Source organism: Loxodonta africana, chromosome 14, assembly GCF_030014295.1.
Source record: "Loxodonta africana isolate mLoxAfr1 chromosome 14, mLoxAfr1.hap2, whole genome shotgun sequence".
NCBI classification, from domain to species: Eukaryota; Metazoa; Chordata; class Mammalia; order Proboscidea; family Elephantidae; genus Loxodonta; species Loxodonta africana.
In genome coordinates this window covers 32,211,282-32,237,178 of record NC_087355.1, presented here as the reverse complement: position 1 = coordinate 32,237,178, position 25,897 = coordinate 32,211,282, and the positions used below count along the sequence as shown (strand labels likewise).

General features: G+C 39.6%; 1 protein-coding gene across 5 annotated transcripts in view; it reads left to right on the top strand.

The window, feature by feature from the left end:
* The window catches only part of PAG1 (phosphoprotein membrane anchor with glycosphingolipid microdomains 1), a 203,795-nt gene that overhangs the window by 27,993 nt on the left and 149,905 nt on the right, over positions 1–25,897 (top strand). The gene's annotated exons all lie outside the window — the stretch shown is intronic.

Below are 25,897 nucleotides of genomic sequence, written 5' to 3'. Positions count from 1 at the left end.
AGGGGGCATGGGGTGGGTATGGAGGCAGACAGCTCTGAGTATGATTTATCTGGCCACATTTCTAATCGTTGTTGTTAGTTGCCATCAAGTTGATTCCAACTCATGACAACCCCATGTGTGCGAAGTAGAACTGCTCCATAGTATCCCCCCCACCACGTTTACTTTTTTGTTATTTTACTGTGCTTTTTTTAGGTGAAAGTTCACGGCGCAAATTAGTTTCTCATTCAAAAATTTATCCACCAGATTGTTTTGTGACATTGATTGTAATCCCCACAATGTGACAGCAGCCTCCTCATTTCTATCCTGGGTTCCCTTTGTCTGTTCATTCAGTTTTCCTATTTATAGGCTTTTCAAGGCTGTGACCATTCAGAAACAGATCACCAGGCCTGTATTCTGAGGTGTCTCTGTGTGGATTCCAACCACCAATTTATTACCTAGTAGTCGTGTGCCACACAGGGCCTCCTAGTCCTTACTGGTCATCTTTTTAGGTAACAATTGGAATAGCTATCATGAGCACTTATCGTGTGCTGCCTGCCATGCTAAGAACTCTACATAAAGTATTTGTTTTAATCCTCAAAATGTCTTGACTACTTGTCCAAGGTCACATTTGAGTTTCGGGGCAAGGTGGAAAGCCCAGGGCTGTCTGACTCAGCCTGTGCTCCTAACAACACTCTGCTGCCTCCAGCTTTGGAGCCTTCATGATAGTTAAGCCATATTGCATCGGTGCACTATATTGTGTTTTTCAAAGTAGTCTAATCCTGCCTTATCCCACAGCAGTCCTGGGATAGAACTGGAAGGGATGGTGGGAAGGCACATGCTCACCTTCTTGCCCATGGCCAGCAACTGGCATTGACTGCATAGGAAGTGGTATCTCCATATCTTCAAGGAAGAAGAACTTAAGTTTAGTTCCTTCAGCCAGCCCAGAAAAGAAAACCACTTGTTGACTTTGTGAAATAGGAAGCATAAAGCCTTCAGCTGATAATAGAGCACGGTGGAGAGGCATGCCAGCTGCATTTGGGGTCATCTGCTTGCATCATTTTCATAAAAGAAAGAAGTGTGGAGACCTCAGATTTTTTTTTTTTTTTGAGTGATTTTTTTTAAAAAGAGAAGTTTATTTAAATCTAAAAAGATATCAGTGATGACTTGTCATGGAAGTACCACATTATGACAGTGTCATCTGACATTTACAATGACACCACAGTTTTTAAAGGAAACAAATGCGTATGTCTGAAAAGTAAGGTTCAAGTGTGTTGTTTCAGTTAGGAATATTGCGTTGAATCCTCCATATTTGACTTGTAACCCATCTAACACCAGTCTAGGTGTAGAGTAAAAAGGTGGGATTTAAACCATCGTGTAATATTTTCAAAACCCTAGTCTTCCTCTAAGCAACACCACTATTTTTTCTTGATTTCACACTGGAGTCAACATTTGTTCAATAACTTCTTCATATTCCCTGGAGGTTTCAATTATAAAAAAAGTGTATTATTAAAATATTTTGGCATATCTTGTTGACATCACTACTTTGTTCTTAATTTTTTATAGGACTGTGTAATTTTCAAACCTGTGAGTGATTAAAAAGTAATAAAAAAAATCAATTTTCTAAACATAGACTACTGCAGAGGTTAGGGAAATTTGGCCCTAACAGGGGCCTTTGGTGATACCATGTCACCATGAGTTGGAATGGACTCGATGACAAGTGGTTTTTTAGAGGACTTTACTTAAAATCGAAACCCTGGTGGCGTAGTGGTTAAGTGCCACAGCTACTAACCAAAGGGTCGGCAGTTCAAATCCGCCAGGCGCTCCTTGGAAACTCTGTGGGGCAATTCTCTGTCCTATAGGGTCGCTATGAGTTGGAATTGACGCAACGGCAGTGGTTTTGGGTTTGGTTTTTACTTAAAATACAGAGCTCCTGAAACCCTGTGAACCTTATGGAGTGGGCAAGTTAAAAAAAAAAAAAAAGTTTTTAATTGGTCACCAGCATCTTTGCAGCTCCCTCTCCAATTTTATAGTTAGTCCCCGTTCCCACCCTCACCCCCCGACCCCCGCCAAGCTGGCCCAGTCTCTGTATACCTTATCATGTATTCATCTGCAAGTGGTCACCTTCATGTGATTTTCTAAAATTCCCAAAGGTGTGACTAAATCCACATTGCTGCCATCTGCCATTTTAGTCTTTAGAGAGTCCTGAGTCACATATGAAAGCTTCTGTGTGGGTTTATTCTCTTGGGAATGAAGGGTGATCCGATGAAGGGCATCCGATCTCCCAGTAGTTCTGTCCTAACTGTTAATGGTGCTTCTGCTCACTGACCCTACCCATTCCTCCATCACCCCTATTGTGGATAAACATGCTGAAGCTGTTGGGAAGCTTTAATATTGAGACAGTTCGTGTTACAAGTCAGAGGCAATAAAACCACAAAGCACAATGATTTTTCTTTTTTTATTTGTTAAAAAAAAAGCCCATCTTTCACATAGCTATACACAGCTGTAACATACCCTCTGCATTCAGCAGTTGGGAATCGCAACCAGAATGGCCTTATTATTTTCTCCCTGATACCTTAGAAGGAGAGCTGTGAACTTCTCCGTCACATATAATCTGTCACTAGCAGCTTGGTAGCGTTTGAGTCAAATTTAGTTGGAGTGATATTTATTCGTGTATACATTCCCCATATACATATCGATATAGGAGGCACGTTGTGAAGTGATGAATCCTCAAGACATAAGAAAATTGCTGTCGCTGCCCTCAACGATCTCAGTCTCATAAGAGAAAAAGATACTGACAAGCATATGTAAACAGTGGGTTAGAGAAGCTATACTGAAGGGGTACCTGACACCAAGGGATGACTTTCTCTTAGGAAGCAGGGCTCGATCTGAGTCTGGAAGAGTGAGTAGGGGAATACCAGGCAACCAAGAATGGGAGTGAGCTGGGAGAAATAATTCTGAACAAAGGGAACAGGGAGTACAGTTGGAATAGCTCATCTTTTTTTTTTTGGCAACCATCACAAATTTTTTTTTTCAAAACTCTTTTATCACCCCAAACAGAAACTCTGTACCCATAATAAGCAGTAACCCCTTTTCCCCACCCTCCCCCCACCCCGCCCCTGGTAACCACTAGTCTATTTTCTGTCTCTATGCATTAAGCACTTGGCTGCTAACTGAAAGATTGGCGTGTTAAGCCTACTCAGCAGCTATGTGGGATAAAGACCTGGCAATCATCTCTCATGAAGATTGCGGCCTAGAAAACCCTATGAGGGCAGTTCTGCGCTGTCACATGGGGTTGCTATGAGTTGAGGGTACCTAACAACACAATGCATTTGTCTATTCTATATATAAGCAAGATCATACAATAATTGTCCTTTTGTGTCTGTATTATTTCACTCAACAAAATATTTTTGAGCTTCACCTGTGTCATAGCATGTATCAGAACTTCATTTCTTTATGGCTGAATAATACTTCATTGTATGGATATGTTATGTTTTGTTTATCCATTCATCTGTTAATGGATCTTTGGGTTGTTTCTACCTTTTGGGTATTGTGAACAATGCTGCAGTTAGCATTGGTATACAAGTATCTCTTTGAGTCTCTGCTTTTAATTCTTTTGAGTATATACCTAGGAGTGAAATTTCTGGGTTATACGGTAATTCTGTGTGGAACAGCTAGTCTTTTGATGTGGCTGGGGCACAGGAGAGGACTATCCATGAGTCTGGAGAGAGAGAGGCTGGAACCACTTTAGGAAGGGCCTTGTGAGCCATATTTGGTCTTGTTGAATTTGAGCATTTGTCTACTAATCTAAAGGCTGGCAGTTTGAACCCACCCAGCAATAAGAAAAAGACCTGGTGGTCTGTTTCCATAAAGATTGTGGCCAAGAAAACCCCACGAACCAGTTCTGTTCAGTAACACATGGGGTGGCTATGAGTCAGAATCAATTTGATGGCAGCAGGTAGGTTGTCCTTTTAGAATAGTCACTCTGGGTGTATGGTAGTGAATGGATGGGGGGTGTGGGAAATGGAGAATGGAAGCCATGTAAAAGTGCAATTAAATCCTAGTGCCGATTTAAGGTCTGACCTAAGACTGATAAGAGTGGGAATAGCAGAGGGAGGGGGAAAAGCAGGGAGGAATGGGTGAATTTCAGGTTGATTCCCAGGTTCTGGCTTGGGAAGAAGAATGGACAGAGGTGCCATTGATGATGTAATGAATATAGAGGCTGGAACAGCTTTGCAGGGGAAGATGATGAGTTCAGTTGTGGGTTTATCTAATGTGACTATCAGAGGGACATGCAGGGCTTGATGTTCAGTTGGTGGTTGTACGAGCCTGGGGTTCTGGAATTCAATACAGGCTGGGCTGGAAATCAAGGTTTGCGAGTTGTCTGTGGATCTGAAATCAGTACGGTTGCAAACTGTCTGGGAGAATGTGTAGAATAATAATAATAATAAAAAGATGAAGGCCAAGGTGGCAGATGGAAGAAAAGAAGATGGGATAGTAGATTAAGTGAGAGAAGTTTCTGACAAGTGTGTGGACACAAAGTGGCAGAAGCCAGAGGCAAAGCAGAATGAGGTACTTGATCGAATGGGAGTAGAGTGAAGAAAGAAACAGAATAGAAAGAAAGGCAGACAGCAAAGGGACAGGTCTGCCTTGTCACTTACTTGTACCTACCTAGATGATAGTGGCTGTTTGCCATAGAGCTGTCAGTTCCTGTCAAACGTGTGGAAGGTGGGTGGGGTTGGGAGGGAAGGAGGAAGGAATAAAATCTCAGATAAAGCATGATCCTTGCCCATAAGCTGTTTACAGGATGGAATTGTCATTTCTTGTTTTTCTTCTCCATTCATTTTTCTCCTTCACTGACAGCAGAGCTCAGGCACTTGGGAAAGTGGGAAAAAAATGATGGAATCACTTTCCTGGTGCATAAATTGCTTGGTCTCCATAGAGAGCGTATCTGATTGTATCCGTCAATGAGCACACTAAAATGATGCAGGATAAATTTAAACGGGTTTATTTTAGTTTTACAACTTACACTTTGGCTCCTAATATTCTGAAATTATGATTTTACCTAATTTTGCTACTTTTAAAGGAGATATTAGCTCTTCATGTACAGTAATGTCAAAACTATGAAATGGACATAGAATTTTATTACTGTTTGAAAACAAAGTTTATAATGTTACTTTTTTTAATCTCACAGAAAATATCTAAGAGCCTTGCTAAATGGCCATTTCCAGATGAAAGCAATTTCTAGCAAGTAGCGAAACACCAGCGCCAATACTTATCCCCGAGTCTCAATTTCAGGCTTCATGGTGCAAAGTTTACGTTTTAGCTCGGTAGGAAGAGTTGAATCCAAAGGGGCGTATACATTTGTGACATTTGGTGGGTTGTTCTTTTGTTGCCGTTGCTGATTTTATTTTTAATAATATATTTATACATTTTTAAAAGTTTCATAAAAATGTTAGGCAACTGTCTTAGTTCTGGTAATTATCACTACACATGGAGTATTATAGTACTTCAGTCCAATCTAGCTAAAAAATTAGAATACAGGCACATGAGAATTTAAATAGCAATATAAAGTAATAGAATATTTTATATATAATTTTATTGCATTTAGGAGCCCTGGTGGCGCAGTGGTTAAAGCACTCTGCTGCTAACTGAAAGGTTGGTGGTTCGAACCCACCAGGTGCTCCTTGGGAGAAAGATGTGGCCGTCTGCTTCTGTAAAGATTTACAGCCTTGGAAACCCTGTGGAGCAATTCTGCTCTGTGTTATAGGGCTGCTAGGAGTCCAAATCCACTCGTTGATGGGATTTGTGGGCTTTTTTTAGTTTATTGTATTTACGATATGTGAGAAAAGTCAGATAAAGTAAAATGAAGATTAATTTGGCCATTTCATGCCTCATGTGTCCCAGTTTCATCCAAATGCAAATATGATAATCCAGAGCATAGAGACCGTATTCTCGTGAGGTGAGGTGAGTTGACACTACTGTATTTATTACTCACTACCAAGATGAATAATTAAGCCACATTTCCTACTAATCCTTCCCTGAGTATACATTTTAATATTATGTACTGGTTTTCATATTCTCAAGAGAGTAATTAAATTTTCTTTACCTCTTTTTTTATTCCCCCTGAATTTTATTCAGACACTTTTATGTTAGTGTACTTGATAGAACAAGTCTAAATTAGTAATCTAATTTGAATACCATAATTATGTGTACCTTTAGAACTTGATTGAATAGAGTACTTTTGCATATTGTGTCTGTTCTTTCTCCTAGTGGATTTAAGAATTACATGCTTAATATTTCAGAGTCCTAAACATGCTTATATTTACCAATAGGCACACGGAGAAAAATATAAATATTTTCATGAACAGAACTTACGGAGATATACTTCCTTTTCAGGTGTTAGGAACTAATACTTAACTGTCTACTGTAAATTTTTCTTATATGTAACATATTGATAAGAAATACAGAAACCAAACCAAATTGAGTCTATTCCGACTCATAGCAACCCCATAGGGTTTCTGAGGCTGTAAATCTCTAGGAAAGCTGACTGCCACATCTTTCTCCTGTGGAGGGTGGTTTTGAACTGCTGACCTTTTGGTAAGCAGTTGATTGCTTTAACCACTTAACCACCAGAGCTGGAGATTGAGGTGGGCAAGCTCCTGGACATAGAGAGTGACGATACCCGGGCTGCCAGGGTCAAGGAGCTGCTGGTTGACTGTTACAAACCCACTGAGGCCTTCATCCCTGGCCTGCTGGACAAGATCCAGGGCACGCAGAAGCTGAGCACACCCTAGAAGAAGTGAAGGTCTCCAACTCAGATGAGTGGTGGCTCCTACAGGACAATCGCTGTCCCCTGACCTTGTAGCAACAGCAATACCTGGGGGGCCCTGCGGCCAGGCCTGGTACCATGAGCAGGGCTCTCCATGCCACTGGCCCAAGGGCCTCTTCCCCTCCTCCCTCAATTTTCCATTTTTGAGGTTTTTTGTTGTTATTAAACTGATGGGACTTTTTGTGTTTTTATATTGACTCTGCTGCGTGGGCCCTTAATTAAAGCTAGGATAGGCCTTTAATGCAAAAAAAAAAAAAAAAAAATGCGGAGGCCAGCCAAGATACCTGTCATGGTGGAACGCATCATGAAGCTGCTCTGCTCTAAGAAGTATAGAAATGGTTGAAAATTAGAACAGTGTCATTTGGAGAACCCAGCATTGAGGTTGGTGATGTTGAGGTTTTCATTAATAAAAAAAAAAAAAAACATAATTGAAGAAAAGGCCTATCATGAATCTTGATAAGTAGCTATATATTATCAGATAATGTTAGGATATTTTTCCTTTGCTTTATTTTAATGGCCACCTTGCTCAAAATGTACGTTTTAGACTTTAACATCAACCTAAAATGCTCAACATCTTCAAAGTAAAATTGAAATAAAGTTTGGAGCCTCATGAAAAGGGTACAATACGGATAACAGCTTTTCAGGCATTGTACTGGGATGCTTGGAACACGATTGTTAAATCCTACGGTTGCTGAGAAAAATAAAACACTGAGCTATTAAACTTAACACTTAATTTAATGGTTTCTGCCAGCACAGTTCTTAACCTTTCCAACTGGCTGAGTTATTTGCTAATAGTAGCATGTCAGGGCCTGAGTTATTGTAGAACTTTTCTTTTAATAAATATTCAACAGCATTTTCAAAATTGTTCTCCTTGTTACAATTCATAATAAACAGCCCACCGCTGACAGTGAACATACTTCTTTCATACCGTTTTATAACCACAGGCCGTTTGGCATTTGGACCCTTATGTATCTTCACAGCCCCACATATCCTGAAAACGGCCAAGCTTGGATTAGCCTCAGTCGTTTGCATCTCCACAGTTGTGAGAAGAATACAAAGAATTTTTCTCCTTCTGCCCATAACATGGCAAGGCCTGTGGTCAGAGAATCATCATACGCTAGTCATATGCTTTTTCTTTCTTGACGGTCTTGTTAGCTCCAGCAAGTAATAGGGTGAAAGCCATTTTTGAAATGTTCCCACATCAATTTGGCTTATTCTGCTTTGCACTGTTTCTATCTAGAGCAGCAGTTTTCAACTGGGGGGACTTTTGCCCCTCTCTCAGGAAACATTTGGCAATGTCTGGAGACATTTTTGGCTGTCACAACTGGGAGAGTGGCGTGTGTCCTGGCATGTAGTGGGGAGAAGCCAGGGATGCTGCTAAACATTCCGTGGTGCACAGAACAGCCTCCCACAGCAAGGAATTATTTGGCCCAAAGTGTTAATAGTGATGAGGTTAAGAAAGTTTGGGAGTGTCTGTTTTAATTTGCTTTATATTCTTCACACAAGCAGAGATGTGATAGGCGAGTCTGGTGAATAAATCGTTATATTAGGTATAATCATTTATTGAACACCTACTCGGTCCTGAGAATACAGTGAAGAATATGACATAGTCCCTGCCCTTAAGGAGTTTGCACTCTTTTTGCAAGGATGACTGGCAAATAAAATACTACTCTTTGATGGGAGAGCTGGTGGTGCGGTGGTTAAGAGCTTGGCTGCTAACCAAAAGGTCAGCAGTTTAAATCCACTAACTAGCCACTCCTTGGAAACTCCATGGGACAGTTCTACCCTGTCCTGTAGGGTCCCTATGAGTCATAATCGACTCGATGGCAACAGGTTTGGGTATTTTTTTTGTTTTTTATTTTGATGTGCTGTATGCTGTAATTAGAGGCATGCATGGCATGTTAAAATAAAAATAATTTAGATCTCATATGCAAAATATAGGAGAATATGTGGAAGGGACCATGTTCTCTGTCTAGGTATAGAATTAGTCATTTGTCGGTGAAATTTCTCATTTTCACCTGATAGTTGGTTTTGGAATGAGCAATAAGTCTCATTCATTGCCCTCCTTTCCCACATTTCAACTGGTGTACTAGGATCTGCATTGCTGTTATTTATTGTTTTGTTTTTTAAGTTTTTTAATTGCTTTACGTGTGCCAGGAAAAAATTCCATTTGAAGGTAAACCAGCAATATGAAAAGATGGAGAATCGTTGCCTTGTGGTAGTGGAAGTACCTACCCACCCCTTCCACCAGCTGACTTCATTCCTGGCTGCCACCCATCTCCTACTCCTCAGCAGGCAGTTTCCTCACATGTCTTCCACCTCTTTGCAAATCTCTTTTCCTCTCCCACCTCCAAACTTTAAAAAGCTAAACAAGCCCTGCCTTGGTATCGCACCTGTCTTCTCTTGCCAAGAACCATTTGTGAGTTTGCAAACGTTTCTTGTTGTTACCACATTTCCTGTTGTTAAAAGCTGGCAGCCCACAGGAGCCTCACCTTGTCTCTGCCGCACTCCCTTCCTTATTTAGAGAACACACACCCACACCATACATGCTCTGGTGAGCCTTTCCCCCATCTGCTGGGGCAGACTCTGGCTCCTCCCAGATTCGTATCTTCACCTCTTTTCCTCCAGTCACCTTTAGTGCATCGATCTTCCACCCTGACTGCACAGTACAATCACCTGGGGCGGTTTAGCACCCAGCCCTGCCCTCAGCAATTCTGTTTAAAGTGGCCTGGGGTGGGGCCTTGACATTGGTGGGTTCTAAAGCTCCCCCGTGATGCAGCCAAAGCTGAGCACCAGAGATTTAGAGGACGAAATACCTATCCGTTGTAGGTAATAAGAGCTACTGCCAGGGGTAGCCTGAAAGCTTGAAAAAAGGATTGGAGAAGATTTAAAAAACAACAAAATCTCAGTTTAGGAGAACGGGTTCCGTTCTATAAGTGGCGCCTACACTTGGTGTGTATTGGAGTGACTTTTCCTCCCTCGGAGTTGTGTTCTTATCAGTAAATCCTGGGCATGTGTATGCCCAGAAAGCCAGAAACCATTTTGGAGGAAGAATGTATTTCTGTCTTCAGGAGGCCAGCCACCAGGGGCCTGATTTTCCTTACATAACTTAGGCCTCCTACCCGGCAGCCTAGAATTTGGATTTTTCATTTTTGTAATGCTCTGTAAGCCAAAGCTTTGTGCCCTCCTAAAAAAAAAATACCTCCCCTAAACTCACTAGCCACGATGACAAAGGAGAAGCCAAGCTCCGAAGTGGAGGTTTTCTCTTTTCACTTGAGAGAAAGATGGAAGGCAGAGCCTTTGCTGGGAAGCTGTTGTGTAGAATCTATCTAGATCATAGGAAGAGGGGGCCACTACCAAAACTGCTATGTTATAGTTTTCTTTTATTTTTAACACATCTACGGATCTCTGAAATCTTTCCTTACACATTAAAGAATCTAGGAGTTGGGCAGAGATTCATTCCGATGTTGTTTCTGTTATATGTGGACAAGTCAATTCTGACTCAGCAACCCTATATGATAGGGCAGAGCTGCCCCATAGGGTTTCCTAGGTAAGGAGACCTGGTAGCACAGTGGTTGAACACTTGGCTGCTAAACGAAAGGTCAGTAGTTTGAACCTACAAGCGTGCTTCATAGGAGGAAGATGAGGCAGTCTGCTTCCTTAAAGATCACAGCCTTGGAAACCCTATGGGACAGTTCTACTCTCTCCTATAGGGTGGCTATGAGTCAGAACCAACTCGAAGGCAACAGGTTTGGCCTTTTTTTTTTTTTTTAACTTTAATTGAGCTTCAAGTGAACGTTTACAAATCAAGTCAAACTGTCACATATAAGTTTATATACACCTTACTCCATACTCCCACTTGCTCTCCCCCTAATGAGTCAGCCCTCCCAGTCTCTCCTTTCGTGACAATTTTTGGCATGGTTTTTAATCTTTACAGGAGGAGATCGCCAGGTCTTTTCTCCCACAGAGAGGCTGGCGGGTCCGAACTGCATACCTTTTGGTTAGCAGCTGAGCGCTTAAATGTTGTGACACCAGTGCTGCACAATAGAATGCTCATTTTCATCCCTAAAGAGACTCAGAAACCCTCAACATATGAGAACGATTCAAGAAAGACTTGATTTATCATCCTTATTACGGACGGAAGTAGATACTGTTTGGCACCTTAATTGTGATGAAATTATTGAAGAATTTATAAGAGCGAAGAATAGAAAAATGTTTTTAGTTATAACATGTTAGAAATGAAAGATCTAAAAATAAAATATAATTATTTTCTGATCATGAAATTTTCTTTTATGACATCTTTTCATTTGTTCATCTATAATTATAGCATTTACTGTAAAATGAGCATAAAAACTGAAGTATGAGCTGTTTAAAGCAAAATTGGTGAAAGTGAATTTTTTGTTGTGGGAGACCAACAGAATTTTACACTGATTGTTGAAACAAGTAAATTGACTCATTTTCTTTGTTGTAGAATATGTGGGATATTCTTTTTGTAGAAAATGTGGTATATGGGCATCCACTAAAAATTTTGTAATCCAGTTCACCCCTTTTCACTAAAATGGCATACACTGCTTTTGCGTTCAGTCATTAATATTAGAGTCACACTTACAAGAAGTTACATCATAGATCACTAAGACACACACACACACACACACGTGTATATATATAACTCACATATCTAGTTTGAATGCGTGAGTAAGCAGAAGAGCGGGTACCACAGGTTATCAAGTATTAGGGCCCTCACATACCTTAATCTGGCCTTGCTTGACAGCCCTATTGGGTAGTTCTACTGTGTCCTATAGGGTCGCTGTTAGTTGGAATTGACTTGATGGCAGCGGGTTAGTGTGAGAACTTTGTCGAGGCTTCCAATGGTATAGACCAATAACTAATGGTCATCCATTCAGCATGCATTTATTGAGTGCCTACTATGTGCCAGGCACTGTGAAAGGCAGAGAAAGAACAATAAGCAAGCTGTCTACCTTTAGTTTCTAACGGGAGGAGACAAACACACAAATAAGGGAACATCGGCAGCTGTGAAGTTTTAGACAGAAAAGTAAAATAGGTTTGTCATTAGGGGTGACTGGGTAGTTAGGAAGGGCCTCTTTGAGGAGGTGACATTGAAGCTGAAATCTGAATGAAACAACCAGACTGGCTGGAATCTAGAGACCCCATCTGATGAGAGCAGACCCAGGCAGACAGAGGAGGCCAGAAGGGCAGACACCTGAGGTCGGAAGCTTGTGCCCTTGATCAGGGAGCAGCATTGCCAGGTTTGGCCAGGTCTGTATTTTAGGAAGATCACTCTGGTAGCAGCCCTAAAGGAGAATTACAACCAGAGACAGGAATGAATGCTGGGGCCTCAGACGGAAGCCCAGCTCCCGGAAGCAGGGCACTTGGCGAGAGCAGAACAGGCAGTGTGGCTGCTGTGATGCTAAAATGCTGGCCTTGGGTTCTTCCTCTGTCCTCTGCTCAGACCCTATTTGGGCCACACAGCCTGGTGAAGGCACCAGCCTTAATACACTTGTCAAAGTACTTGTTAAAAATGCCAGTTTCCTATACCTAAGGACTGCTCTGTTCCTTTAATATCCCATTTAATTTTCACAGCAGTACTGCAAGGGAAGCATATTTTCTTAGTTTACAGATTACCAAACAGTCTCAGAGTGACTGCCCTCCATTGCACTGCGCCACCTGCCGTGGCTAACAAAGTAGTCAGCCCCTTTTTATAGATGTTGTGTTGTTGTTAGGTACCCTCAAGTTGGTTCCAACTCATAGTGACCCTATAGGACAGAGTAGAACTGCCCCATAGGGTTTCCAAGGAGCAGCTGGTGAATTTGAACTGCCAACCTTTTGGGAGGCAGCTGAGCTTTTAACCACTACACCACTGGTGCTCCTTTTTGTAGATAAGCCTGCCTGTGAGAAAATGGTAAGAATAAAAAAACTAAATCTGTTGCCATCGAGTTGGTTGTGACTCATGGTGATGCCATGTGTTACAAAGTAGAAATGAAGTCCCTAGGGTTTTCTTGGCTGTAATCTTTATGGAAGCAGATGACCAGGCCTTTCTCCCATGGCACCTCACAGTGGGGTTGAACCACAAACCCTTCAGTTAGTGGTGTTGTTGTTAGTTACCATTGAGTCAGTTCTGACTCATGGCAACCTCATGTGTGCAGAGTAGAATGCTCCTTAGGGTTTTCAAGGCTGGGACCTTTTGGAAACAGATCACCAAGCCTTTCCTCTGAGGCGCCTCTGGGTGGGTTTGAACTCCTAACCTTGCAGTTAGTAGTCTGGCACTTAACCATTTGCACTACCTGGGAACATCAAGGTAAGAATACAAAAAAAAAAAAAACCAAGCCTTTTTCTGTCGAGTCAATTCTGACTCATAGCGACTCTGTAGGACAGAGTAGAATTGCCCCATAGGGTTTCCAAGGCTGTAATCTTTAAGGAAGCAGACTGCCACATCTTTCTCCCTCAGTGTGGTTGGTGGGTTTGAACCACATACCTTACAGTTAGCAGCCGAGCGCTTAACCACCGCACCACCAGGACTCCTAGGGTAAGAATAAACCAAAACCAAATCAGACCTGTTGCCATAGAGTCAGTTCTGACTGAGTAACCCTATAGGACAGGGTAGAGCTTTCCCATAGGGTTTCCAACGAGTGATTGGTGAATTCAAACTGCCAACCTTTTGGTTCGTGGCCAAGCTTTTAACCACTGCACCACCAGGCTAAGGATACACCCAAACCAAACCCAGTGCCGTCAAGTCATAGCGAACCTACAGGAAGAGTAGAACTGCCCCATAGAGTTTCTGAGGAGCGCCTGGCAGATTCGAACTGCTGACCCTTTGGTTAGCAGCCGTAGCACTTAGCCACTACGCCACCAGGGTTTCCCAGGGTAAGGATAAAAAAAAAAAAAAAAAAAAAAAAGGATAGCCCTGCAAAATTCAGAAAACCTTTGAGGATTAATGTATCTTATGATTGAACATCACCTTCTTGTTCATTTTTGCTAGCTTTTTGTTTCTGAAGGACAAGTTTAATTGTGTTTCTCAAAGCTAGAATTTTAAGTCCTGGGGGAAATATTTATTGCTAAAGAAAGATTTGATCTTTATAGGCTTTTCTGGGTCTCTTTTTTGCCTTTTTTTTTTTTTTTCATAGAAGCAGTTGAGAGGGTTAAGGGGTAGCGTATTTTTTATCACCCGTAGACCTAGAAACTGAAGCATTGTGCCTCACAGAAAATTCCGCTTTCAGCTGCCGTGAAGCATTTATTTCTGAAGTGGCTCTTGAGCCAAGAGTTGTAAAATGATGTTGAGGAGGTAGAGGAGGGTTGCTGAGTGAAAAGCATACTGATAATTAGAAATCTTGTTTAAAAGCAGGCTTTTAAACTCATTTGTTTAAATTACCTACCTGCCCCCATCTGAATGTAATTGCAAGGAAGCTTCCATCTTTATTTTCTTCTATTCATGGAGTGTTAAACATGTTTATCTGGAAGATTTAATTTCGTGAGAAGGTTTAGGTTGGCCTGAGTTTTACGAAGGCAGCCTTTCCTGGTCCCTAAAGGGAAATATATAGAGAAAAACAGCAGGGAAAGAAGGCAAGAAAATTCTCCCAGAGCGACCCCAGCCCTGCCCTGCACCGCCATGCCCCTCAGTCAGGCCCCCTGCCTCTGGGACAGTGGCAGAGAGCTGTCTTGGATATCAGCCACCACTCTGCACTAGACTTCAGGTTGTGAAACGTGTATCTCTTCTTGGGCAGGGAAGTCCCTGGAGGTTGCAAAGGGTTAAAGCACCCACAACTAACCTTAAGATTGGAGGCTGGAGTCTACCCAGAGGCGCCTCAGAAGAAAGGTTTGGTGATCTACTTCTGAAAAATCAGCCATTGAAAAAACCCTGTGGAGCACAGTTCTGCTCTGACACACATGAGGCTGTAATAAGTCAGAGTCGACTTACGGTTTTGGTTTCTTGGGCAGGAACCCAGTATAAATGTGCTTCTTGGAAGTGATGAAGGGGCTGCTGCTCCCTCTGAAGCTCGGGCATTATCTCGTGCAGAATTAGAAGGGAAGAGGCAGGCCTTTTTGTTCACAGACCACACAATGACTGTCAGGGTATAGATTGCTGCTTTGATTATTTCATAACATTAGAGGAACACTCCTTCCTGAGGTTATTTTCATCAGGAGCTCTCAAATTCGATTGCGACTGTGTCGGGCTGATTGTCCGGAGAGGCTGATTTCTGTGTACTGGTTTTCCCAGTGGAACATTTTGTTGCTGGTGGCGAGCCTATTTTTTCGTAATTGACGGTGTAATGTGGGCTCAGGGCTACCTTTGGGGGTGTAGTATAGCAAGACAAGGCAGATCACATTGTGAAAAAAATGTTCCCCCATCTATGCCTGCATTCGTGTAGAAGTGAAAGAGGAACTTCAGTGACAATCTTAAAGGGAAAAGAAAACAGAAAACATTTAGCTGTAGTTTTTTTTAATGATAAAAGATAGCATTTATTATGATAACTAAAATTTACTGAATTTTAGTTGAATGTGCCAGGCAGCATTCTGGCACTTTATGCCTTAATTCATTTAATCTTCACAATAACCATGTAAGGTAGGTACCAATATTATCCCTATTTTGTAAATGAAAATTCCTATCAACTATGAGAAAAGTGTAACTATGCATAAAGAAACTGTAGGCGTTTAGAAGACTGTCTGCTCCTGAAGATAAGGGAAATAAAAAAAATCACTCATATAAACACAGTACCAGACATTTTTACTGTGAGGCAAGTTGACTTCCTGGTAGTTACAAGTACTGACCCTTCTCCAAAACTGCTCTACAGCAATTAAAAAAAAAGAAAACTCTGCTTATTGAACCAAAAACCAAAAGTCAACCCCATTCCCGTCAAGTCGATTCCAACTCATAGCGACCCTATAGGGTAGGGTAGAACTGCCCCATAGAGTTTCCGAGGAGCACCTGGTGGATTTGAACTGCTGACTTTTTGGTCAGCCGCGGTAGAACTTAACCACTACACCACCAGGGTTTACTTATTGAAAGAATGGAAAAATCATTCAGACAGAGATCCACGTCAAAGTAACAAGTTTTTAAGAACAGTGAATTTGTAAAGGGGAGAGAGGCTTCAGCTTCTTGATTGTGGTAGAAGCATTTATGGGTTAAATTTACAGATTGTCCGTAAAGTTCAGAAACAGATATATCATTTGCCCTAGAACATACTGTGTTTTGTAAAGTAATATCAGTACACATATGTAATGTGTATTCACCTGTTTCTGGACTCTGACTGCCCTCAGGCCTTTTTTTAAGGTTAATTGTGCCAGGATCTCTTCTCAACTTGCATCCTTGATTTCTGATTTACCCACCTCAAGGTAGGATGGCTTACCTGGGGCAGCTTCAGTTCTGGCTTACAGTCAGTTCTCTTTTCATGCAGCTGATTTCGATGGTGCCAAAATGGCTATGCACTGTTAGCATATTATTTTCCCTGTTTTTTATTTTGTTTTGTTCGGCATAAGTCTTTGAGGCCTCTTTCATTAAGTATTTATTGAGAACCAAGTAGCTTCCAGATGCGTTAACGTGTAACATTAAAACCCATTGCCATCAAGTCGATCCTGACTAATGGTGACCCTGTGTGTTACAGAGTAGAATTGAGCTCCTTAGGGTTTTCTTGGTAGTAATCTTTATGGAAGTAAATTGCCAGGCCTTTCTTCCATGGCGTCGTTGGGTAATTCAGACTACCAACCTTTTGATGAGTAGTCAAGTACAAAGTGTTTGCTCTACCTGGAGACCTTTTACGTGTATCATTAAGACCTCACAATTCACATTTTATAAGGGAAGAAATCTAGTTGGAGACACAGTATGGCTTGCCTGAGTCATGTAACTAGGGAACCATTGAGTTGGGATGTAAAGAAAGAGCTGATGACAGTCTGTGCTCTTTCCATTGTGCTTCACTCCTTGGACCTTTTTGTTATTTCTCCCATTGAAGCTCGGCACCACAATAAATCAGCAGTAGTTTTGCAGATCATTTAGAGGTTCAAGAGCTCAATAAGTGAATTATCAAATTAGATCACAGGTCCATCTAATAGGTAAAATGGTATAATTGTACCTTTTAAAGTATTAACTTGATAAACAATTTTCTTCATTGTGTTCTCCTTGTGATGTTGGAGAAATCATGCTGCTAAATGAGGAACTTAACTTACAAAGATCTAATACTGTTTTATCTGTCAAATCAGTTTTATGACAAAGCATAAATTTGGGACCAAGCTAATATTTCTGAGTCTGTAGAGGGACATTGACACTGGATTGAGAGGTTCAATATAGCAAAGATGCGGTTCGTCCCCAAATTAATCCGTAACTGCAAAGCAGTTTCAATCAAAGTGTTCACAGGTTTTTAAATTTTTTATGGAACTAGACAATCCTGAATTTAAAATTTACATGGAAAATCAAGGGCTAAGAGTAGGCTAGATAATTTTGAGGAAGAAGGAGGTCAGGGGACATGCTCAACCAGGTATAAAACCTTACTATAAAGCTATAGTAAATAAGATAATGTGCTGTTTGAACAGATACATACAGAGAGATGAATGGAAAAGATGGAAGGACCTAGAAACATACCTAGCAAAGTAGTATTACAAATCCGTAAGGAAAGAGACTGTTCAATAAATGGGGCGGGAGCAAATAGCTCTCTACAACTGGGGCAAAAAGAAATTCAGGAGATTGAAGAATTAATTTTATACTTTAGAACATTTAGAAAAAAAAGGAGACATAAAACAAGACATAAACAACACAATTCATAATGAAAAGATTGATAAATGAGTATATTAAAATAAAAAAAATCTTACCTCCTTCTTGACACTTGTTCCTCCATCCCACGTGTCTGCCATGTTCATGCTGGTAGTCTTTTTTATAAAATTAAATAAATACTTAGGTGTTGTCATAACTAAAAATGAAATCATAGTATATGTATATATGTGTATATATTAAAATGTATATGAAGTTGTTGTTAGTTACCATTGAGTCATTTCCAACTCATGGTGACCTCATGTGTGCAGAGTAGAACAATCTTCCGAGGTCACTCTGAGTAGATTGGGACTGCCAACCTTTTGGCTAATACCCATTGCCGTTGAGTAGTGACCCTGTAGAATGGAGTAGACCTGCCCCATAGGATTTCCAAGGAGTGGCTGTGGGTTTGAACTGCCGACCCTTTGCTCAGCAGCCAAGCTAATAGTTGAGTGCTTAATCATTTGTGCCACTCAGGGACTCCTATGTGTCTGATATGCCTGTGTTGTTTTATCTATAAGAAATCTACATTAAACAGTCAGTTGTAGCTTTTGTTTTTATTATTATTTTTAGTTTTCTTTAATTACACAGATAAGCTGAAAAAAAGAAGCTAGAGAGAAAAAAAAACATAGACACTCCTTGAGGTACTTGTATTACTTGTAAATTATTTGACAGATTGTATGTCAAGTATAGTGGAATTATATGATTTGGTTCAAGGGTTACTCTCACTCTTATGTTTTCTCTTCACTTTACTGTTTCTTTTTCATCATCTTTGATAACTAAAACATTAATTCATTTGTTCTTTTTTCTTATAGATGATCATAAACTGATGTTAAGCTGAACTGTGATATAATTTCATCTCTATTTTCGTATTCTAGCTCTGTAATTGTATGTTTCATTTAAATTATGACCAAGCTAGGTGCTATTTTCTTTATGATTCATTACTTATAAAAATATATGACTTATAAGGATTTAAATAAGAAATCAAATTGTAAAAAGATTAAGCTTAAGTAGTAAATTAAATAATATTTTAAGTTGTACCTAAAGATTCTAGAAAATATGATATATGGGCATCGTATTAGGATTACCCAAAACAGTTCTTTAATTAAATTGAGATAAATTTACAAATGATGTGTATTTTAGACGGAATGTCATTATTACTATTATTCAGACTTAAAGTAGCACATCTTAAATGAAAAAAGGGATTATATTTACTAATATCGATAAAATATGTACTTTACAAATGCTTGTTTTTAAATGAGAGTGTTGAGAGACCATTCTCCATGGGTCTTTCGCATTTTGTATGTCTTGTAAGCGAAACTCTACTGTTCTTGTTTAAAATTGTCTTTTCAAAAATGTTTCCAGTGTGAACAGTGTTAGAAGATAGAGGTAGTGTCTTCCTCCAGGGCAAAGGTCAGCCTTCATGATGAATAAGTTCCGTAGTGAACATTGTGAACAATCAGGTTCCCTAAGCCCAGGGATCTTCAGCTGTGACACAAACCCACTGCATGTACCGCCTTCACCTGAGCACCTCCACATAGCCCCTGGCACTTGGCTAGCAAGGGGAAGTGACTAAACAGGAAACTCTTGCTGTTTGCTATTCTGTGAGTAATAAAGTCCTTTGTCTTTGACCCAGAAGTCTTGTGTCTTCTTTCAGCATTCATGAAAATATGGCAAGCTAACTTGTTAGCTTACGAATTGGATAAAATCTCAGACCTTTCATAGTTCTTGGCACAGAGTTGTGATAAATTTTCACTTTAAAAATCATTTAGCATATTGAATTACAAGAATGAACCATAAGAATCTGGTACAATACTTTCTTAAGCAAAAAATAAATAGACCAGTTATTGCCGCCAAGAAAGAGACTGTTCTTTGCTGATTTGACACTTTTTTCTCAAAGGATGACAAATGAACCTCTTTAATTTGTCTAGAGTCTTTCGTTTGGACGTTTTTGGTAAGAACTTTACCTTGCTCTTCTTAGAGCACAGCATCTCTGATTTTTCTACTGTCGTGTTAAACTAGGTTCTTTTTTTTTTTTTTTCCTGAATGCGTGTGTGGTTGATTTTTTTTTTTTTTAATATTTGTATTAAATAGGCAAGGCAGATTAATGTATTTGGACTCTTTTTTTAGGCTTAGCACTTTACAACTATTTTTCCAGGTCTCCTCACCCAACTCTCTCTGATTACACCTGAAGAAATCATACTCATTTTGCTATTTGCCCATTAATAAAAACAAACACATTATAAGTTATACACATTAGAGGAAAAATAGAGATATGAAAAAATCCCCAATTAATAATGATTATGTAATGTTTATTTTCATGCAAGGAGCTACTCTTTTGGAGAGTAACCAACTCTGGGGGGTTTAGATGATAAGAATAGCAATGATAAAAACCAAACCAAACCAGTTGCCATCAAGTCAATTCTGACTCATAGCGACCCTATAGGGCAAAGTAGAACTGCCCCATATGGTTTCCAAGGAGTGCCTGGTGGGTTTGAACTGCCAACCTTTTGGTTAACAGCCATAGCTCTTAACCACTACGCTGCCAGGATTTCCGTAACAATGATACCCGCTTGTAATTTTAGTAAACTACTGTTGCAACACAATACTGCATTTGTATCTAGTACATTTTTCATAAATTTATTAATTACTCAGCTGCTTCAAATCCTTTTAGAAGGAGTTGGTATGTAAATAATACACAACCAAAGAAGGACATCCAGACCTGAGACTCTCTTAAAATAATAGATGTTGAAGAGTTATTTTTGATAAATGATGAGGTAATTAGACAACATAAAGAACCAGTTGCCATAGAATTGATTGACTCATGGTGACCCCGTGTGTGTTGGAGTAGAACTGTGCTCCACGAAATTTTCAATGGCTGATTTTTCAGAAGTAGGCCTTTTCTTCCAAGGTGCCTCTGGGTAGACTCAACCTTCAGCCTCTTGGTTAGCAGACGAGCATGTTAACCATTTATGAGCACGTTAACCATTTGCATTATCAAACCTTTAGATCAGAGTAAATGTTTGGTACGAAAGAACTCTAAGCTTTCATTGAGTGTTTTTTCACTGGTTCTTGATATATTTTGAGGAGAGCCTAGTGGCTCCTAAAATGTCCCCTGTTTCCTATAATGGTCAACATTCTTAAAATCATGGTGGACAACACAGAGTCACATCTTCAGCACTAGTGCTGGCTGCCCTGGCCAGCTCAGCTGGCTGACTGCAGTGTGGCTCTCCAGGCTGCGGGTTGGCTCCTATCTCCACAGAACCACAGTGCTGGTCCTACAAAGGACTAATCGTTTCACTATCTGTGTACACATCCCCAAAACAGTAGTTGGGCTTGTTTTTTAACCTTATGTATGTAGCTTATGACTGGCTTCTTTTACTTAGTTTTTTTAGAGTAAAATACGTTGCATTTAGTTGTAGTTTATTTTCACTGCTGAATAGTATTGTTGTATGAATAGTCCCCAATTGATTTACCCCATTTCACGTTGACGGACATTTGTGTTTTTCTCAGTCCGTTCTATTATAACCACAGTGCTAAGTATGTGTAAGAATTTTCTCTGAAACAGGTCAGCAGACATTTTCTTTAAATAGCCAGGTAATATTCTTTGTTTTCTTTCTTTCTTTTTTTTTTTTTTTTACAACTCTTTAGATATGTAAAAACCATTCCTGTCTGGTAGGATTTGGATTGAGGGCGGTGGTTTGCTGACCCCTGCCTTAAGATATATATCTAGGAGTGAGATTGCTTATCATCAGTTATAGTCATGCTCATTTTAACAGGCAGTGGGAAACTTTTTTTTAACATGGAGGTATCAATTGCCCCTCCCACAAGTAGTATATGAGAGTTCATGATGTTCTTCATTCACATCAATGCCTGACTTTATCATGTTTTTTGAATTTGCTCATCTCATGAGTATAAAATCGTACCTTCTTATGGATCTTAATTTGCGTTTTCCTTGATTACCAGTGAAGTAGAGCATCTTTGCCTACATTCATCAGCAATTTGTGTTTCATTTTCTGTGAAATGCGTGTTTGTATCTTTTGCCCATTTTTTTTTTCTTGTTGCTATGTTGAAGTTTTTTTTAATATCCAGGTACTATTCCATTGTTTCAAATATTTTCACCTCCTTTTATGGCTTGTTTTTGCATATTTTCATAGAGTGTCTTTTTTTTTTAATAACGGCTTTGTTGCAATGTAATTCACACACCATCAAGTTCACCCTTTTAAAGTGTGCAATTCAGTGGTATTTAGTATATTCACAAAGATCATTTTTACTTTAATGTGGTTGAATTTAGCAGTCTCTGCAGGAAACCCTGGTGGTGTAATGGTTAAGTGCTACAGCTGCTAACCGAAAGGTTGGCAGTTCAAATCCACCAGATGCTCCTTGGAAACTCTACGGGGCAGTTCTGTTCTGTCCTATAGGGTCGCTAGAAGTTGGAATTGGTTTGACAGCAGTGGGTTTGGTTTTTGGGTTTGGGTTTTTAAACAATATATTCTTTTGTGTCTTAAGAAATTGCTTCTTACTGTGAGGTCATAAGTCTTCTATATTGTCTTCTTAAAGTTTTATGGTTTTGCATTTTACATTTAAGTGTTTAATCCACGTGAAATTTTTGTTTGTGTATGGTGTGAGATGGATGTCATGGATTGAATTGTGTCGTCCCCCTCCCCCCCAAATCTGTGTCAGTTTTGCTGAGCCATGATTCCCCATATTGTGTGGTTATCCTTTGTTTTGTGACCCGGCATAATTACCCTATACGTTGTAATTCCTAATCTCTGCCTGTGGTTAATAAAGCAAGATTAGATTACATTTAAAGAGGGTTAGGGTGGGCGCAACGCCCTTACTCAGGCCACATCCCTGATCCAATGAAAGGAGAGTTTCCCTGGAGTGTGTGGCCTGCAACACCTTTTATCTTACAAAAGATAAAAGGAGAAAGAAGCAAGCAGATAGAGCCATACCTCAGTTCTGTAGGGATGTTTGAGTTTACTAATCACATAAACGGAGCCCTGGTTGCACAGTGGTTAAGTGATTCGGCTGCTAACCAAAAGATTGGCAGCTCAAATCCACCAGCTGCTCCTTGGAAACCCTATGGGGCAGTTCTACTCTGTCCTATAGGGTCACTATGGGTCAGAATTGACTTGATGGCAACGGGTTTGGTTTTTTTGAGTCACCTAAAGGAAAAATAAATCTTCACACCATTCTAGGTCTTTTTCTGTGTTAGTAAATTCTGTTCTATGGGAATAAATAGAGTGGTTTACTATTTTTCCTAAGCAGATTTCAGAGTGAGCCAGTGGGGCTGTTTTGGACTTGTATAGTGAGTACAGAATGGACTGTTGTTATTCTAGTAATGGGCTTGGTTGATTACAGAACACAATGCACCTTTTCATGATTTTAATGGTTCTGTGAGTTATTTAATTTTCTGTGGCACTTGTCTTCACTTTCAGTTTTCTTTCTAGGATGTTTCTTGCTGCATTAGCAGTGAGTCAAGCTGGTTGATGAAGCTTAATTTTGCTAAATTTCCAGAATGGCTTGTTAGTCCTTATTTTACATTTCACTGAGTACTGTACCATGCAGTTTCCTTCTCTTCACCCGAGGAAGAGAAAATGGCTACATGAAACAATTTGATGAGTTTTGAGTCTAGCCTGAGGAATCACCATTTGCTTCTTATTGGCAAGTAATGCATACAGTCAGAACCCTGATTTTCCCAGCACTATTCTAAGTAAATGCCAATGATCTTAACTTAGAGCTACGCTCAGAATGAGAGTTATTCTCATTTGAGAGTTATTCTAATTTATACATTTTTTGCTACTCACTGTGTACATTTGACTTGGACAGTTACATTCTCTTAACTAAATTTGTTCTTGAAAGTAAACATCTACATTGAACTATGAAAAGGAATTTCAGTTGAAAACACGCTACATCTCAATGTTTTTTAGATAGATTTTTTTTTTTTTTAATTTTTAGCTTTGGTTTTGCCACTCTATCCATTTCATTTAAATTAGAGAGGTAATTAAAGGAAAATAAATGTACTTTTAAGACCCTGTCTGCTCTTGAGTAATGACTGACATCTTTTAACGTGCAAGTCTTTAAAATCCTATAAGGAGATCATTTGAGAAAAGAACCTTCTGATGATGTAAATATTTTCATACACAAGACCTGTGCTACTTTTTACAGACAGTTTAGGAAAGAAATATGCCTGTAAATACTACCAAAGTAAGAAAACAAAACGAAACAAAACAAAAAACCCTCTGTATGAGAGAGAATTGCAAAATATCACCCACAAAGAAAAAAGTCTCTTATTTTCTTTTTCTTGAAATGTCTTGAAACAGAATATTAACTAATATTTGGATTTTTGGGGGAACATTTAAAGTGTATTTTTTGTAACTTGGTTTTCTCATGGGTTAAATGCCATGGTATTATTTTTAAAGTTATTCTTAAGGCTCTTTGATAAGTATTTGAAATTGATTTCCTGTAAACTTTTGCTACTCCCTTAATGTAGCTATTCAGCGTAGTAAATGCAATATTCTTGCCTGATGAGCTTTGAAATTTTAACAGGAAAATGAAAGGAAGAACTACTTCTGCTTCCAGAGAGATGGAGTAGAAATACTTTTCCCTTTTCACTCCACCAAGTACAACTAAAAACCCTGGACACTATACGGAAAACAAATGTAAGAAAACTCTGAAAGATGAAGAGAAGGCTGCATAGTGGCTAGGGAACTCAAGACCCAAAGACCCAGTGGTGGATTCCCTGGGTCTTCTTTTTGTCTAACATATCTCAGATTTGAAGTTGAAGAATTCGGCAACCAGAACCACCAATGGGTGTGGACCAAAAAACAAAAGCCACCAACAAAAGCCTATTCTCTCTAGCCAAAGGACTAGTCGGGATATTGATTCTCCCCAAGTTAATATACTTGCTTAATGTTGGCAAAATCTCAGCAAAATTTTCTTGTAGGCATAGGCAAGATTATCCTAAAATTTATGTAGAAAAGCAAAGGAGCTAGAATAGCTAAAATGATTTTGAAAAAGAATAAAGTGGGAGGAATTAGTGTACCAAATTTCAAGACTTATTGTATAACTACAGTAATCGAGACAGTGTAGTCTGATGGAAGACTAAAAACAGATCAATGGAACAGAATGAAGAACCCATAAATAGATCCACATGAATTCGCCCAACTGATTTTTTTTTAAATAAATATTGAGTTTTTGGTGAAAGTTTACAGAGAAAACTAGGTTTCCATTTAAGAATTTCTATACATATTGTTCAGTGACATTGGTTACATTTTCCATATTTTGTCAACTCTCTCCATATTTCTGTTTTGGTTGTTCCATTAATCTAGCTTCCCTGCCCCACCGCATCCCTACCTTCTCATGCTTTAGGTAAATGTTGACTATTTGGTCTTGTATAGATTTTTTTTTTAAGGACCACAGAATTCTCAGGTGATAGTGTTTATAGGGTCGCTATGAGTCGGAATCAAATCGATGACACTGGGCACTGGGTTTAGTGTTTATTTTATGAGCCAATTTGTTATTTAGCTGAAAGGTAACCTCTGGGTAGTTTCAGTTTAAAGGGTACCTCAGGGTGATAGTCTTGGGGGTTCCTCTAGTAGAGGCTGGTTCAGTAAGTCTGACCTTTTTTTAAAAAAACAAGAATTAGAGTTTCGTTCTACAATTTTCTCCCATTCTGTCTGGGACCATCTGTTGTGTCCCTGGTTAGAACTGTTGCTAGCGGCAGCCTGTACCATCTAGTTCTTCTGGTCTCTGAATAGTTGGGTCTGTGGTTTGTATAGGCAGTTAGTCCTGTAGACCATACTCTTCTTTGAGTCTTTGGTTTCCTTCTTTCTCTTTTGCTCCAGATGAGTAGGACCAATAGTTGTATCACAGATGGCTGCTTGCAAGCTTTTAAGACCCCAGACGCTACTTACCATACTAGGATATAGAACATAAACTCTATAGATTATGTTGTGCCAGTTGACTGAGTTGTCCCATGAGACTATGATCCTAAGCCTTCAAACCCAGTAAACCAATCCTTAGAGGTGTTTGGTTATGTCTTGGAGGTAATCATGACTGTGCCCCTTTTGTGTTCTATTATATATATGAATATATATGCAACACACACAAACATGTATATATCTATGCCTACAGATACACCTATATACACACATATACCTTATACATATATATGCATATGTGTCTACTCATGTATTTTTTGGTCATTACTGCTGTTGTTGCCAAATTATATATGTTACAGCATTCATTAATAAGGTCCCTTAATCTCGTATATTTCTTATTGTCATCATTTACCTTTGTTAAGTTGTGTACACTTCACCCACATTCAGTAT